Below are 17,210 nucleotides of genomic sequence, written 5' to 3'. Positions count from 1 at the left end.
ATATACATGTCATTCATATCATAAATACCGAAGAACAACCTCCTATGACTTCCCTCAAGGTCAACTTGTGCAATGTATAAGTAGAGTCCCATACCCCTACTTTTACTAAGTAGAACCCCTTAATTCACCCTATTTAGTGTTCATGTTATTACTTTCATTTTACTTTCATGAACTATCGCCTTAAAAAATAATACACCATGTGAGATAAACTTGGAATCCGGTGCCATGAAACCCTACACCGAAAAAAGGTGGTCTACTTGCGCCAAGGTAGAACAAAAACATAAACATAGCATTCTAGGTGGGTCCACTAGCTAGTATTCCTATGGAGGCAATAGAGTTAAGGAACTAGGAGATATGCCCTGAACCCTCTCATTCCCATTAGAATTGGAGTCCTCATCTCATGAGAACATTTGGTGAATCTCCCTTCTATGAGGAGTCCACCTCTCATTGTCAAGTTCACTCGTTGCTAAGCTAAAGTCCCTTTTGAAACATCTTTACCCTTTCTTAATCATTATATCTTAGTAGCATATGAGACTAACCCCTTGTATAATCATGTCATTATCTCATTAGGTATTGCATAATAATACCCTTTCATAACAACCCTTCATTTTTGATATTAACATATCATAATAATATCATAGTAAGGCACACAAGTGATTCACATTCAACCTTGCATCATCATACCCTTAACATGATCTCACAATTCACATAGTCAAGACATTCATCATAATCATCATATCATCATCTTTATAATTTAATCACATACAATACTTCAATTTAATACCATTATAAAGTATAAACATCATCATTGAAGTAAAGAACTCAAGATCATAAAGTCTTACCACATAGCCTTCATAAGCCTCCTTCAAAATGTTACCATCAATCCAACAATATTCATCAATCAATCCACTTAATAGCATCATATAATAGTAAACTATACAAGAACTAAGTCAATTATATCATCACTAATCAAATCAATCTCATTTCATAACCTAGGGTTAGGGAAAAAGGGATCAATCATGAATTCTTCCATAGAACAAGGTAAAAGACTAATAACTACAACAATTAACCAATATATAACCATAATATATCAATAATAATAAAAGGAAACCAAAATCAAATCAATTTGAAAGATCAATTACGAAATCGGAAGAAAATCCATGTTTTTGACTTCATTAGAAACCAATTTTGAAGAGCCTAGGGAAAGAAATCCCAAGAGTGAATAGATTCCATACCTTAGGATTCCTTAGTGTTTGACGGAGAAAATATGAAGTCTTGAAGCCCTAGTGATCCTTGAAGCTTGGTCTTCAATGGAGTCATTGAATAGAGAGAGAAAGTAGAGAAGTTGGAGAGAATTGGGTTTGGGAAATATGAGGTGTTAGGTTAGTTAAATGAGGGCTAGTCTTATATAGTCCCCCAACACAATTTTCCAAACGTCATGGACGTTTCTTGACATTTTGAGTCTAATATTTCCTACATTGTCTCAATACATTATTTTAGGATTTGAAACAGTGTTTCAAGTCTTAGTTCTTCTAGTGAGGCTCTAGACTAAGTCATGAACTTTGAGAGTATTACATGCCTATCTATCCTTTTAGGAATCAGGTCGAACGTAGTTCAATAAATCAAAAGTTATTTTTATTCTTCTTAAAATTTTTTGGGAAAGAATCGGTTCATGTTTGAATATGTCTTGACTTTAGTTGGTACCAACAATTAGTATGCATATGAACAATATTCAACTACTTTCAAACAAATATGAGGTCAACTTTGAGTAATCCCTATATATTCAAATGGTATCTGAAACATACTTAGTATTTTCAAGATCAATTCATTTTGTCAAAATTAAGGGATGTAAATATTCATATCATCATGTTTCAAATGCACTAGCAACAAATGAAAGTCCTAGTTTTTACAATATAATAATTTAGATTGTAGGACATTTTTGAAAGTCACTCACATTCAGAAAGATGTCCAATGCATGAGATTGAGATACCATATGCTCGATCCTTATGTAGAATCCAGTAATGTGAGAACACAAAACATGAGATCATATAGGACTTGTCATTTGCTTTTAATGTAGGCTTAGGGAAAGGTAGGATATTCATATGGGATAAAGTGACTATTTCCTCCTTAAAATTTGTACAACTTTTAATGTTCTTTCATTTTCGCATTTGACCATTGCTTTCTTGAAAGCTCTTTATTTATTTATTTATTTTTCTCATTTTCTCTTCTTCTCCTTGGAGATATTTTCATTCTTATTTATAGCTTTGTATCATTTTTTTTGAGTTTCACATATTTGATATTTTCACTTTGTTGCCCAACTTAGATCTTTGGCATTATGTAGATAATTGATAGTGCGCTCAAGAAAGTGGGACCAAAGAATAGTGTATTCCTGCACTCCAAAGGATATTTTTTAACATGTAGTTATTCAAATAAAAATGTTCTAAGCTCAAAATGGGAGTTCAAATAAAGCCTATGATCTTTTCCAAAATCAGTGTTGCTGAAAGTTTTGCATCACCCAACATTCGGGCCAAGTTCTAAATTAACAAAGTCGTGTCATTGAATTTTATATGTAAAGCTCACCACGCAATGCACATGAAACATGAATTTGAATTCGTTTTAGCCTGAATTTTAAGCAAAATAGTTTCTTAAGTATTACATAAATATCATAAAGATACCAAAAGAAGTCAATAAGTCACAACAAAGTTGATCTGTCTTGCCAAATAATTTAACACTTTCTTTTTTATGCATAATTTTAAGTATGTCGGTACCAACCAAGTCAAGAATTATTATTCTTTTTTATAAAATAAAAAAAATTCTTCTTTAAAAAACAATTATTTTCTTCTATTTTTTTGTAGATTTTAAAATAAGGAAGAGAAACATTTTTATTCGAAATTCAAATAATAATTAAAACCCCCTTATTTGCCCCAGTTTTTGTGATTAGAATTTCTAGATTTTTTCTTGGTTATACCAAACCTCAAAATAAGGTTGCCTACATATCTTGTCAAAGAAAGTATCAGGTCAAAGGTAGTTCAGAAAGATCATAAACACGCTTTATATTTTTTTATTATAAGAAATAAATATTTTTGTTTTTTTTAAAACAAGGAATGATTATTCTTTTTTGGATATTTTTTATAAGGAATGAACTATTTTTTTTGAAAATTTTAGAAAAGATCACCAAACCCGAGGAAGGTAGCCTACGTATCTCATCGAGGTGAGAATTATGTGTGCATCGTTCATTAAATTGGACAGTCAAATACTATTTTTTAAAAAGCTTACAAATTTGTTGACAAATGCCACTATATCTTCTTTTAAAGTGGTTTTTAAAAAAACTTTTGAAATCACTTTTTGTGCACTATACATAATAAAAAAAATACTTTTTCTATTGTTGTGATTTTTGTTTAGAAGAGAAAAAACTTTTCTCTCATTTTATTGGTTACCACTGATTTGGTTTATATACAAAGCACCATTTGAGTCATTGAAGACTAGATTTGGGGAAGATCTCGTTGATTTTGACCTCTCCTTTAGGACTTGTTCCTTTTTCGGTGCCATAATACATGTAGAGTAGTGGTTAGTACCCGAAAGAAACCTAAGGCACACTGGAATCAATTTTAGAACTAAAAATGAAAATAAGTAGAAACTAAAAACAAGTGATTGTTGTAACCTACTGTCTGTAAACCCCCTCTGTAAGTCAGAGGGACCAATAAGTTGGTCTGAGGAGGAAACTACGGGCATGAAAAATGGTCTGTATATTGAACTACGGACTGTATGTCACGTCCGTAGTCACACTTAATGAATTTATATATTGCTTCCTCATATAGACAAGATGTATGGTTCGTAACTTGACTTTTGGTTCGTAGATGAGGTGTCGTAGGTGGGGATTGTGCTGGGTTTCAAATGTGTCTTATTGTTGAGACCTCATGTTAAGCCAATTTCAAAAGTAACCCCGTTTACTCATGCATTTTAACATTAAACCATACTAGTTAGTCATCCCAAGGATTCCATTTGTTTAATTTTATGCATATGGAACCCTAAGTCAAAACTTGCATGTAGACCAATTAGTTACATTGGTTTCACAATATGATTACACACAATCACTAAACATCGTCTTTTGGCTGTTTATATTTCACACTAAACATGAATTGATGGACTATTAACTACCCGAGGTCAAGACCCACTCCTGATTTCCAAATATCAAGCTATGAAAAGAAATTCGAAGTGAGGGAAGCTAATAACCTTACAAGTAATGGCGAGTGGTTTGATTGTGGGACTACACTAATACTTCAATGATCACGAAAAATATTTCCACCTACTTGCACCGTGCCCATACACTAGAGTATTTAGGAATTGAGGTTTTTGGTAATGGAGGTTTGTAGGGAATGGGGGTGGTTGATTTGATGTTAATGGAGGATGGGTATGGTACAAGAGAGAGTGAAATGTGGAAAAATTGGGAATGATTGAGGTTGATGGTGTTTGGAAGAATCGGGAAATGTTTTTAAAACTTGGGATTTTTATGTATTAGTATATCCGGGTAGGGTAGTTCAAGATAGGGTTTTTGACCTACGAGACCCTATTTGTGGTCCATAGGTTGATCTATGGTCCATAGTCAAGACCATAGATCACATTCACACATAGAAAAATGTAACGACCTGTTTAGTCGTTTTGAGCAGCAGATTTTATTTCTGGAAAAACAGGCTGAGGCGACGAACCCCACGACGGACCGTCATGGGCACGACGGACCGTCGCAGGGTCTCGTTTTAAAACACTTAGAAAAACTGAAAATTGGGTACTGAAAATCGACTCTCTGAACTTCGTAACGAAATGGCAGGACGGACCGTCACAGACCCTTGGTGGAAATTTGGGTCTCTGAACTTTGCGACGACCTGCAGGACGGACCGTCGCAGGCACGACGACCCGTCACAGGTTGCGCAATCCCAGTCCGGGTCGAATTTCTTTATACGTTTTAAGGGACGTTTTTGACTATTCCTGCTTTAATTATAAGATTAGTGGGTTAATGTTAATAAGTCTAATTACTTGGGGGTTAAAAGAGGTAACCTTAAGTTAATTAGTGGGTTATTATTGCCATCTTTTACACTTGATTATATGTTAATTAGGGTAAAAGAAAGAGGGTTTGAATAAGAAAAATAGAAAGAACAAAGAGAAAACAGAAAAAGAAAGAGAACGAGTAGAGAGAGAGAGAAACGAAGGGGATAGCAAGGATTTTGAGAAGATAGCTTGTTGATCGCAATTCTTCGGTGGAGGTAGGTTATGGTTTCATGCTTTCATAGTAAACTCTTAATAGAGAATGATTTGTATTGGTAGTATTGTAAACCCTGCTATGTGCTTAATTGTATGCATGCATGAACGTGATTATATAATTGTGATTATATTAAGCATGATGAAGTTATTGAATCCCAAATCTTGATAAAAACCTAATCTCTTTTTAATGATGATGCCTTGGTAAGGGAGAAGGCTTGATGAACTAAAGTAATGAGATTGATGATGCCTTGGTAAGGAAGAAGGCTAGATGAATTGATGGAAGGAGATTAGGGGATTGGGTGTCACGAACCGACACGTAGTATTAGGGGATCGGGTGTCACGAACCGACACGTAGATTTAGGGGATCGGGTGTCACGAACCGACACGTAGAATTAGGGGATCGGGTGTCACGAATCGACACGTAGTATTAGGGGATCGGGTGTCATGAACAGACACGTAGTATTAGGGGATCGGGTGTCACGAACCGACACGTAGTATTAGGGGATCGGGTGTCACGAACCGACACGTAGATTTAGGGGATCGGGTGTCACGAACCGACACCTAGATTTAGGGGATTGGGTGTCACGAACCGACACATAGATTTAGGGGATCGGAGTGTCACGTACCGACACAAGAGGATTAATGAATATTGAGGGAGCGGAGTGTCACGTACTGACACAAGAGAAATAAAGATAATGAATCTTGAAAGATGTTAATATACTCAATCTAATGAACATGATTCCCAAATGAGTATGGTATCGAGGCTTGAGTCCTCATGTGTGAACTTGACGGTAATTGTTAATGATATAGTATTTGTTGTTGCTACATGTTGAGTATCATAGTTGATTTTATGATAATACTTGGTATATATTGATTTCTATTTTGAGTTGGCCGATGATATCTACTCAGTATCCGTGTTTTGTACTGACCCCTACTTCTATGTTCTCTTCTTGTTTATTTGTGGAGTGCAGCAAACGTGCCATCGTCTTCAACTCAACAGTAATTCAAGCCAGTCTTACTACATCGGAAATTCAGGGTGAGCTAATGCTTCTAGCTTTGACTGGATCTTCATCTTCAAGTCTTGATGTTTTGAACTTCCGGCATGGACTAGCTTCTTATGTATTTTAGCTTTTAGAATACTCTTAGTTTAGTCGTTTGATCGTAGATGTTCTTGTGATGATGACTTCCAGATTTTGGGGAATAATAGATGTTGAATTTTAGAAGTTAATGAATTGGTCTTTATTTAATGAGTTTAAGTCTTCCGCATTACTTTCTGTTGATATTATATTTAAATGTTAAGGTTAGATTGGTTGGTTCGCTCACATAGGAGGGTAAGTGTGGGTGCCAGTCGCAACCCGGTTTGGGTCGTGACAAAAAAATTGGAGGTCTTACCTGGATCTACGGGTACCATTTACGATCCGTAGAGTGACTTACAGACCGTCGATGGTGTCTATAGACCTATGCACTAGACCTTATTCTGTAGATTTTTCCTTGTGAAGCTGCACATGTAGAAACCATTAGGCGATGCTTTTTATATTTTCTGGACATTTTTTACACACGGACCCTATTCTATATCTAGCCAACACTAAAACAAAAATTAACACCTAATTACTTTTGTACTAAGAATCAAATAAACCAAGAAAAGCTAATTACTTTTGTACTAAGAATCAAATAAACCAAGAAAAGCTACTTAGAAGAAAACATAAACCCATGGTTGGCTATATTATACACCTCGAGTTGATTCCCAAGTAACGCTTCATTTAACGTCGCTGCATGACGCAAGACTTTTAATTACTAAGACTTTATCAAGATAGTAGGCCTCAATAACTTCTTGCACACTTTCCGTATTCACAAGATAAAGCTTGATTATCCCCATTCACCTTGAACCTTGTTCCTTCAATATTTTCAAGCTCCACCACTCCATGTGGGAACACATTTTTGAGTAAAAATTGCCGAGAACATTTCTACTTGACCTTTATGGAAACAAGTGCAACCTCGAGTTGAATAGAAACACGATATTCCCAACAACAAAATCTTGCTTTTTAGTCTGTTTATCGTGGTACTTATTCATCTTATCTATACACAAGGTTGCACGTTCATAGGCTTCTAGGCGAAACTCATTGAGTAAGTACAGGTCATTCACTCTTTGAGTTGATGCATCGCCCCAATCTAAGTTTAGCTTGTTCATTGCCCACATAGCCTTATGCTCTTGCTCTACCGGAAAATGGCAATACTTCACATATACAAGTCTATAGGGAGACATACCTATGAGAGTCCTGTATGGAGTGTGATTGGACCATTGAGCATTATGAAGATTGCTTGACTAATCCATTCTATTGGCATTCACAATCTTTGCCAAGATTTGCTTTATCTCTCTGTTTGAAACTTCAACTTGTCCACTAGTTTGTGGATGGTAACGAGTGGATACATTGTGCCGGACACCATATTTATGATCAAAAAGTATTTTAAAAAACTTACTGCAATAGTGTGAACCCCTGTCATAAATTATTGGCCTTGGGGTACTAAATTTGGAGAAGCTGTTCTTTTTCAAGAATGTGGTGGTACTCCTTCCTTTATTGTAGGGGAGCACAATTGCTTCCACCCAATTCCATACATAATCAACCACAACCAGAATATACTTCATCCCGTATGAACTCACAAATGGCCTTATAAAATCAATGCCCTATACATCAAATAACTCAATTACCATGATTGGGTTCAAAGGAAACTTTTGCCTCTTTGAAACCCTCTCTTTGGCAATGGTCACAAGACATGGAAAAATCATGAGTGTCTTGGTGGATGGTAGGCCAATAGTATCCACACTGCAAAATTTTGTGTGTGTAGTACGGAAACCACTTGAAGCCCACCAACAGACGAAAAATGCATGCCTCAAGAATACTTAACATCTAAACCTCGGGCACACAACAACGAATAATCCCATACGCACAACCATGATAAAAGTATCGCTCATCCCAAAAGAACTTTTTCACATCATGCATAAAATTCTTCCTATGGTGTGACAATGAATTTGGAGGTACCAAATTGCTTGAAAAATAATAAGGAAAGTCGGCAAACAAAAGAAATGAGTCATGGGAAGAAGCCAACACCTTTTAATCTGGGAACATATCATTAATCACACCCCTATCACCAAGCTCGAGCAACGCTTCATCCTTAAATATAGACAAGTAATCGGTAATTTGGTTCTCTGTTCCCTTGCAATCTTTCACAACAAAATCTAATTCTTACAACAATAACACCCATCAAATAAGCTGTGGTTTTGGACATTTTTTTGCCGTTAAATACCTCAAAGCCGAGTGGTCCGTGTGCACTATGATAGCGGTCCCAAGAAATTAAGATCAAAACTTCTCGAATGCAAACACCACTGCAAAAAACTCTTGCTCAATAATGATTTAGTTTGTTTGGGCTGCATTTAGCTCTTTGGTTGCATAATAAATATGGTGAAGCATCTTCTCACGCATCTTCCCCAATACAACTCCAAGCGCCACGCCACTTGCATCACACATGACCTCAAAAGGTTCCCCCCAATCTGCAACAATAATGGTGGGTGCAGAGACAAACTTCTTCTTTAACTCTCCAAATGCTATCAGACAAGCATCATCGAAATCAAATTTACTCTATAATTTTTAATTAATTTTTTATGATCCTCCGCTAGAAGCCTCCATGCCCAAGAAAAATTCTCACACCTTTGATCGAGATAGGTGGAGGAAACTTTTCTATTACCTCTACTTTAGCTTTATCCACCTCAATACCTTTTTGAGAGAAACAATGGCCCAACACTATGCTTTCTTTCACCATAAAGTGACACTTCTCCCAATTTAGCAGCAAGTTGAAGTCTTAACACCTTTTTAGTACATTGGAAAATTATCCAAGCATCTATGAAAAGAGTCACAAACCACCGAGAAATCATCGATGAATATCTAAATAGTTTCCTCAACCATGTTGGATAAAATCAACATCTTACACCGCTGGAAGGTTGCCGGAGCATTGCACAACCCAAATGACATGTGTTTGAAAGCGAAGGTCCTGTAGGGGCAAGTGAAGGTGGATTTATCTTGGTATTCTAGGGCTATAGATATTTGGTTGTAGATCGAATACCCATCAAGGAAGCAATACCACCCCTTTCCTGCAAGTCTATCAAACATCTGATCCATGAAGAGCATAGAGGAAGTAGTTTTACTCTGTCCAAGCATTCAACTTACGTTAGTCCATGCAAACTCTCCATCCGGTCACCGGCCGCATCAGAACAAGATTGTGTCTTTCATTGGGGACCATAATAATACCACTCTTTTTAGGAACACACTGAACATGGAATACCTAACTACTGACTGCTATGGTATAGATGACTCCAGCATCCAACAACTTAATTATATCCTTCTTGACTACCTATTGCATAGGTGGATTAAATCTCCTTTGATGCTTGATCCTAGGCTTATGATCCGACATGAATTTGATTTTTTAAAGAGAAAATACCAGGAGGAATCCTAATAATATCCTCAATAGTTCACCCAATAGCTTGCTTGAACCTCACTAACACTAATTCCAATACACTCTACTTGTCGCCCATTAAGATCCTATGCAATAATGACTGGGAGTGTCTCATCTTTACCCAATAAAGCACTCTTAAATGTAGGGGTAGAGCGTTGATCTCTAATTTTAGTTGCCGCTTTCACAGACTGTCTTGCAGGTAGAGTCTCACGATTCTTTATATCCAAGTCCAATTTCTTAGGCTTTGACTAATATTCTCACTTATCAAGTGCGGTCACCAACTCATCATGCTCTTTGATTCAATAAATCTAAAAGTTCATCATCACTGCTACTAATGCTTCAACACCTTGTATCTCCTTGATTTGCACCTCAGAAACACTCTCAACTCTATTAGTTATAACAGATATTGATTGGAGCTCACATATCTACTCTAGGGACCTACAAATTTCAAAACTCACCTCTTTATTATTAATTCTGAACTTTATCTGTCCTTTCTCCATATCAACAAAAGCATGACCCATGGCAAGGAATGGTCTCCCATGAGCAATGGGAACCTCAAAGTCAACCTCATGATAAAAAATAACGAAATTGGATAGAAAGATGAGTCACTCAATTTTTTTACTAGAACATCATGGAGAACTCTCCCCTTCTCAACCACATCATCATTTATACCCGTATCAACTTCCACCTTAGACGGCATTGGTAGATCCATAGTTTTCTTACCACCGTGAGTAGTGCCTACCATATAATGCCAATTGTCTTTTGGATTCTGTATGATGTTTCTCAAATGAGTGACTGGTAGGCATGTGTTCACTGTGGTGGATAACTCTTTCATCTGCTCCTTAAGATGATTTATGGACAATTCATGGGCTTCAACCTTTTGACCAATACCATACAAGTCATTCAACATCTCTTTAATATTCTCATTAGTATCATCGAACCTTCTCATCATCTTTTGCATCATATCCTCAATAAATGACATGTTACCTCCATCTTCCCTAGGAACATATTTCCGATTTTGTTGAGGAACATAAGGTCAAACCCGATCATTTCTCTTACCATAGTTTATCCGGTTGTAGTTGTTGTTGCAATTGTAGCTGCCTTCTTTGACATATTGATCCTCTTGGTTTTAATTGCCATACTTCTGACCTTGGTTTTCTTGACCATGGCGCCAAGTATCCATCTTGGACCCTTAGGCATTTGATCAGAAACCCCTGTCTGATCATTCACCACATATGCATCTTCCTCAAAATAGCATTCCTTATACGGTGGTGGAGTTCTAGTCAAATAGTTCCCAAAGTTTACCAACGTCAACTACATTCTTATCTTTGCCATTTATTCACGTATATTATTTGTGGATTGGCTGCTTGTATCTTGGACTTCGAATGTTTTTCCAAGTATCCAAATTTCTAGCACTCCAAGATTTGTTGTTACGGGAGATATTATTTGATTTCTCAGCCATATGCTCAAAAGTGCAATCTCTATAGGAACCCCCACCAATAGTCTCAAGCACCGTCTTATTGTTTTCACCTTGAACTCGGTAGAAATACTCTTTTAGTGATTGACTCTTTAGCAGTGATTCAGAACATTCTACCGAAAGAGATGAACTAATCCCAAGAACTAGTCACGGACTCTTTTAGTAGTAAATCAAAGTTGTTAAGCTTATCCTTATTGTTTAAATTCTTGGAAAATGGAAAGAACATTGCAAAGAATCCTTCGTTCAATTGGTTCCATGTATAGATCCATGTCCCAATCTGGTCATCCCACACAACTTTCACAAAGAACCATGAGCTTTGCTATGTGAGCATGAGGTACATCCGATGCCAACCCTGCTAATAACCATCCCTGTATGAGAATTTTCATCAAACTAGTATTTACCACAAAGGTATGACCTAGTGATAGAGGGGGTAGGACAAGAGGTCCATCAGAGCCAACAATGTTGAAGTGGACCCTGTAGTTGTTTTGGTGTTGTGGTTCCTGTGTCTCCGACATCCTCAGTGCATCTCCCAATCAATTTTCAGCTGGTGTCTGCTTATTTTCATTACCCACATTTAGAGGTTGCATTCCAGCATAATCTCGTAATTCTTCTCCAATGGGGTTAACTTGTACTCCTTGACTATTCATTCTCCGTAAGGTTTGGTTGAGTTTTAGATCGTAGAGAGTGAGTGATTCTCGTTGACTCTATGTACTTGGCATACACTAAAGTTGGAACTTGAAAGAGACAAACAAAAAGTTAAAAGTAAAATTAGGAATTAGTTGAGTAAAGTAGAATAATGTAGTTAAACTTAATCTTAAAGCGAAAATCCCCAGTAGCGGCGCCACAATTTTATATACTCAAATTACACCTCCCTTAAGAAGCATAAGCGATTGTAATCAAGTAAAGAACCTAACTTGTAGGTTATGGTCGATCCTAGGAGGAATATTGTTCAGACTTAAACTTGACTAACAATTTTATTCATGTAAGAAATATATTTTCTAATAAAAGTAATTAAAGGGGGGGGGGGGGAGGGGATATATTTGTGTAACAAATTCGGAAACATTTGTAAGTAACTAATGAGCAAGATTCAGACCTTAGTTGTTATCAAGATGAGAGAAAACTAGGGCATATGTGTTCCCCACAAGCTCATAATGCAGTAATCCTAATAATAATAATCCTTTCCTAGTATATTACATGAAAGTGAAAAGTTAGATATCTCTAAATCCTTGGTTTGACATCTAGAGAATTCAGCCCGCACCTTGATCCGGCTATGTGTGTACAATTTACTAACCCTTAATTTTACCTCATATTATAATCACGTCGATGTATGACTTAGTTTTCACCTTCGCAACAACCTACATTAGCCTATAAGATAGTTTCATACTAAGTCTATGTTGATAATACTTTTCTTATTAACTACCTCCTTGGTTCGGTAATTAGCAACAAGGTGAGTTCTAACATTGGCCACGATTAAGAAGATTTCAAAATAAAATAATTATCAATGCATGCAATAACACTATTGAAGAATTACTTAGTTACTATTCATACATTGTTAATCGCTCATGGTTCCCACAACCCTTGTTGTGGATTTAGTTACCCATATTATCAAGAACACAATATATATTGCCTGATGAAAGAATCATGAACTTGTTAAAAATAAGAATAAACTGAGAATCTCAACTTGAATTTCAAATCCAAAAACTTAAAGAACGTGTTTTCGAAATCAACAGTTGCGAAAAATTTGCAAGTTAATCTCCAAAATCATAAACTAAACAAGAATAATGGGGTCTAACCCCCAAAAACGAGGTTTACATATCCTATTTATATATAAAAAATCCTAATCTAAAAGGAAAAGAAAATAACAAAAGTCTATTCTGGGCGCGTCTTCATTCCACAAGACCGACTTACTGAGTGTCTACCTAGAAGAAATATTTTGGCTTCAAAAACTCAGGTTCTATGAAGCAACTGAAGAAATACCAGTACGGATCACAGATCAACCTAAGGTCCATCAATCCTCTTCGTAGCTCCATACTCAAAATTTCCAAGAATCACGCAACTGAACCCTCGCAGTTACATTCTACAGTTTAGCAGTACGTCACGTAGATCAAACTGCGGACCATCAATGGTCACCGTACTTCTAAACTTAGTCAGATTTTCCTGATCCTCCTCTAATACCTTGCCTGATGTTCTACGAGCATCATATATAGAGCATCAATGGACCTACGGTCCGTAGATCACCTCCGTAGCTATCCTTTTCTTAATTTTCTCATTTGTCTCTTTATTATTGCACATCAACATCTTTCCTTAAAAGATGATAAAAAACATAAAAACCAATACCAAAAGTCTCTAGACACACCCAACTTTTAAGTGAATTGTACAAAAATTAACATAAACTCACAATATATCATTCTCAAGTATCATGATTTCAAAAACGAGAATGGGTTTACTATGGTTAGTGCAGTGAGGATATTTGATCTTCACTAATCCTCGTGGACCAAACATCCCAAATCAGGTTCAGGAGTTTTATGCGTTGTACAGTGCCCTATTCTACAAAGAAAGAAGAAAGCAACTGCATTTAAACCTATTGATTATGTGATATTTTGGATAAAGAAAGTGTTGTCTGACAACACCACGATAAATGTAGTCTTTGGTTAAACGTCCAATTCTGCATAAAGTCACCAATAACGGCTGAAGACTAAAGCATTTGAGGACATAAAAAGCTTATTAGCTCCTCTAATTTTTGATGGCACTCTATAGTGGTTAAAGGAAGGGATCCCAATTATGAAAAGAAACCTACAGGTAGTTAACATGTACCTGTTTGTATTTATTAGTAGCACAATAACGCCATATCAAAATGAGTCCATCCTTCGTCACTCTAAAGAAGTCTTGGCGCGATCATTAAATAGGAACTGATAGACTTGGGTATGATCATTGGGAAAAAGATGGTCAAGAGAGCTAAAAAATACTAGACTTCCCATTTCCATTTTTTATCATAGTATTGTTTATACGAACTTGATGGCCTAGAGATGCCAAGAAGGATGTTGAAATGATTCCCATATCCTCTAGTGATTTCTAAAAAATTGAAGCTGAGTATGTCAAAGATCTTGCAAAGAAAAAACTGAAGGAAGCTGCTGGGAATCCTTCCCCAGCTGTGGATACAGACTCCATACATGTAGAGGCATCTTTGTTTACTACGACCATTGTGTGGTGAGGTACGTTAGACTGCTGCAACTACTCTTTGTAACATTCCAGGGCTCTGGCATTGCATTGCCTCCTAGACATGTTTCTACCTCGTGGACTCTGATTACCCATATTTAATTACTCGGGATTGGACTAATATCCTACTAAGCGGATGTAAGGGAGAATTGACTTGCTAGATCCATTCCAGGGATGATTTAGAGTTCTATTGTGGCTGCACTAGTACTCCTTTGGACATTAATTGATGATCTATATACTATTGTGACAGCATGTGAGAACATGTAGGGGTAGAGCTCTGCAGTTTCAGCTTCGAAAGTCAAAGCAGCAGACCCAAGGAAGGACATAGACTATTTGAAGTCTACCGAGTTCACGTCATTGATTTAGGAGGAAGATGACTTAGACACTCTAGAGACCTCAGGGATTCCTCCAAATACCACCAGAGATACATGTTGGGAGGAGGTTGTAGTTGATGAGTTGTATGCTAAAACCGACGAGGAAAAAATAGAGGTCCAGGAAGCGAGCATCTACTAAGATATTCCTGCACTTAGGGATGTTGAGGTATACCTAGGATATATTGTAGTGACCGCAGAGATTATGGTAGGGGTTGTGGTACAGGCTTCGTTGGTGAATGCCCCTATTACTATATTTAATAGAGCTAATCCTACTGAGGAACCTTTGGGTATTGAAGCCCAAGTCTAGATGTTCCTTGGCACTAATGCCCAGATTTACAGTGTGACACCATCCACTAAGGCCCAGACAAATAGAGAGACAACATAGACATGATCTTCTCTTCACCTTCCTATCTGTCTTATTTTGATTTACTTTTTGGATATTTTTTTATGTCATCTGCATATGAGGACAATTTTTTTATAGTGGGGGGAGTCTCACATTTTATATGGTATTTATGCCTCGTGTTTTTGTGTATATATTTTGTCTGTCCTATAAATTGTGTTTTATATTTCTTTTTACGGATATTTGAGATTGTGGCTCCTTTTTTTAATTTGCAAATATTTTGACCTATCCAAAAAAAATTCTTATTTTCGCCACCTCTTTCATATACTTGAATATGTCTGTTATTAGGAAAATTTTATCCTCGATTTGATCAATACCAATGACTTGGATAGTGCTTTCAATCAAACAAACATGAATATGCAGCTACAACTAGGTTAATTGAAGTTGCATAACAATATGTTAACTATTTGCATCTTTTTGTGATTAGCTAATTATAAAATTGAGCTTACTATGATGAACATTACATACCTGCAAAAGTGTGGATCGTGTTTGACTTTAATGTTAATGCCTTGTGTGATGAGCTTGCCATGAACCATGCAAGATGAAACCTATAACTTTCCCTATTAGTCCGGTTGACTAAGTGATGTGAAATCAAGCTGAAAGAGTGTTAAGAAGTTTGACAAATACCTCTTTTGTGGCTTACTTTGTGAGTATTGAAAGCTCTTTTGAGCACCCTCTGACCCTTACCTTTATTTGTATGAAACTTAATGAAACATGAACTCTCTTAATCCTCTACCAAAAATCTCTTGGTTAGTGGTTGATTGATAAACCAATTTATGACAAAAGCCTAAGTTAGAGGTGTGGTGAAAAGAGAAGGCACGTCAAAGAGTGCAAGAATAGTCTCCCTTAAACCATGGTGTTGAGAAAAATGGAACCCCTGCAAAAAAAAAAAAAGAAAGCAGAAACAAAGAGAAAATGATAAGAAAAGAATGCAAAAGAGAATGTTGTTGAATAAAGTTGTGCAAGTACAAAAATCAATGGGGTGTTCCAAACAATCCATGGAAAGTGCATAGAGGGATTACTTATGAGAACTAGAGTAAAAAATGAAGGAAAAATGAAGTGTTATGAGGACCACATATCATGCGGGTAAAATTCAGAGCCTAAATGACCATACCTATACACTCAGTCCTGTTATAAACCTTAAAAGACCTTTTTGATCTTGAGTGAGCAGAAACAAAAGTTTATCGGAAAATACGGGCAAACCTATGAGTTAAATCATACATTGAGTTCATCATTGTGAGTGTGAGCGTTGAAATTGATTCCAAAACTTTAAATTATGTATCATTGTGTGTGAATATGGAATCATTCTTTATGTGAAGACATTTATTTGATCACTTTGGTTGAGCTTGATATTCCATTTGAAGCAAGTATCGTGATCTTGAAAATTATTGATAATGGTGTGTCACAACTTGAGTCTTTGAGTGAACATTTGATCCTCACATGAGTAATTTGAGTATTGTTTTGTAAATTCATGATTGATTATTGTGTCACAATGTTTAAGAAATCCTTTATGAACTGTTTGAACTTGAGTTTTACTTGAGGACTAGCAAAAGTTTAATTTGGGGTGTTGATGAGTCCATGATTTGGACTCATTTAGAGCTATAATTTGATAGTTTTGGTGTCCTGTAATGCATATTTTATCTTGAACACTGATAAAATACCTTTAATTTAAGGTATATATACTTGGAAACAAATCATGGAAACAATCAAGAAAAATGGAACAAAGGCAGCTGAAATGACGAAGAAGTGAATACGTGAGGATTGCCGAACCCATCGACGTGCCGCCAAACGATAACATCTTTGACTTCTATTGAAGTGAGATGAGCCCTAACAGAAAAGATCAAATTTGTTGTAAAAAGGAGCAGTCGGCATGTCACTGAGCAGTTCCATGAAGCAGTACTATGTCACCTAATGATCCAAAAGATGAAGAAGATGTTCGCTAACGCAAAGCAGCGTAAACATACCAAAGGTAGGATCGATG

Source organism: Solanum lycopersicum, chromosome 8 (assembly GCF_036512215.1).
Source record: "Solanum lycopersicum chromosome 8, SLM_r2.1".
Taxonomy (NCBI): domain Eukaryota; kingdom Viridiplantae; phylum Streptophyta; class Magnoliopsida; order Solanales; family Solanaceae; genus Solanum; species Solanum lycopersicum.
Note: the sequence above shows the minus strand (reverse complement) of the source record.